Source organism: Tenrec ecaudatus, unplaced genomic scaffold, assembly GCF_050624435.1.
Source record: "Tenrec ecaudatus isolate mTenEca1 unplaced genomic scaffold, mTenEca1.hap1 Scaffold_753, whole genome shotgun sequence".
NCBI lineage: Eukaryota > Metazoa > Chordata > Mammalia > Afrosoricida > Tenrecidae > Tenrec > Tenrec ecaudatus.
In genome coordinates, this window is record NW_027459651.1 from 218954 (window position 1) to 220925 (window position 1972).

General features: G+C 42.0%; 1 pseudogene; it reads right to left on the reverse strand.

Annotated features, from left to right (window-relative positions):
* Positions 1–638: 638 nt before the first annotated feature.
* LOC142436884 (stathmin pseudogene) lies at positions 639–1121 on the reverse strand (annotated as a pseudogene).
* Positions 1122–1972: the final 851 nt, after the last annotated feature.

Here is a 1972-nt window from a genome sequence, read left to right on the forward strand (position 1 = left end):
ACAGTGAACTGGCCCCCTGTTTAAAAAGTTTGAGGACTCCTGTTTCAGGGTACCAACTAGTGCCATTTGTTGTCAAAGCTATAAATATTTCATGTAGAAAAAAATTCTCATGTGGAGTCCCAAATTGTCTCTATACCCTCAGATTTATCTTGAACCTTCTTGTAATAAATAATCACAAATGTAGTTTTTTTTTTCACTGCCACCAGCAGCACTTTGCAGTTTTATAAACCATTCAAGTACAGTAGCATCTGGTAAAATCGGGACAGAACTGGGATTTAAAAGCAAACAGATATTCAGCATCTAACAGTTTTGAGAAGCCACTACATACTCTTTCACAAACATGTTTCCACGGGGCCAATACAGTGCTAGCCATTCACCCAGTGCACTGAGTGCACCGAAGTAGAAAAGAGGCAACAAGAAAAATAGCTATGTTAGAAACACTCCAACACTTTAGAAAAAAAGAGTCAAACACTTTTTGTTTCTCCCCTTTAGCCCCTAAAACAACATCACATGGTCTGGATCTACCTATTTACGTCCTACGTTGGCTTCTAGTCTTTGTCAGGAGGGAAATAGTAATAGTAGTAAAATGACACTGGCCAGCACGGTCTTTGGATCTCGAGGAGGGAGGGGAGAAAGTCAGTCCTCAGGACAAACTAGTTGGCTGCAGTCTCATCAGCGGGGTCTTTGCATTCCTTGTTCTTCCGCACTTCTTCCACGTGCTTGTCCTTTTCTCGCAAGCGCTCCAGCTTGGCCACCATTTGTGCTTCTCGGTTCTCTTTGTTGGCTTCCATTTTGTGGGTCAGCTTCTCCTCGGCCATCTTGCTGAAGTTGTTGTTCTCCTCGATTGCTTTCTGCAGCACCTCCTTCTCGTGCTCCCGCTTCCCGGCCAGCTGCTTCAGGACCTCCGCCTCATGGGACTTGCGTCTTTCTTCTGCAGCTTCTAATTTCTTCTGAATTTCCTCCAGGGAAAGGTCCTTCTTCTTTGGAGGAGAAAGAGGGAATTCTGGGACGGCCTCTTTTGAACGGGGGCTGAGTATCAGCTCAAAGGCCTGGCCAGAGGCCCGCTTCTCCAGTTCTTTCACCTGGATATCAGAAGAAGCCATGGTGAACAGAAGACAAGAGACTGGAAGTGTACGCTCTGCAATCCACTGGGAAGGAAAGCCCTGCTCGGTCCAAGCCGCCTGGCCACACTCTCACAAATGTAGTTTTATGCTATCATTTTGGCTTAGAAGGCCCTAGAAAATATTGTCTATCCAAATATTGTTGTTTGAAAGCAAATAATTATTAAGAAGATCCTCAAAAAAAGAAAATAAACTCACCCAAAAGTGAAAGACCGCATACAAAGTATATATATATATTTATATATATATAAATATATATATAAACATATATACACACATTCTAATATGACACAAGGATGGTGATACTTTATTCACATACTTTGGACATGTTGCCCAGAGAGGCCAGTCCCTGGAGAAGGCCATCACGAGGGCAGTGACAAGGAGGAAGGCCCTCCAGGAGATGGACTAACAATGGCTGCAACAATGAGATCAAATGTAAGAACAGTTGTGAGGACAGTGCAGGACTGGGCAGTGTTCTGTTCTTTTGTGCTTAGGGATGCTTTGAGTAGGAACCAACTTGATGGCACCTATCAACAACAAATTCATAAACTTTGCTAAGTACTCTAGAATGTCCACCTTTTTTAGATTTTAAATAGAGAGGCTATCTACAGAGAAATCCATCTACTATAAAGATCGATAGACTGTCAAAATCCTATACAGGGTTGCTATGAATTGGAGTATACATTAGGGCAGTGGATTAGATGTAAAAATATTGATAGACTGCCTTTTCCACTGAAAAGTAAATGTTATTTATTGAAAATCTATTAGGAGCCAGGTAATATTCTAGGCACCCTAGTCATCCAGGATGAAACAATAAGTAAGGAGTAAAAAACTTCCTTTCCTCATGGATT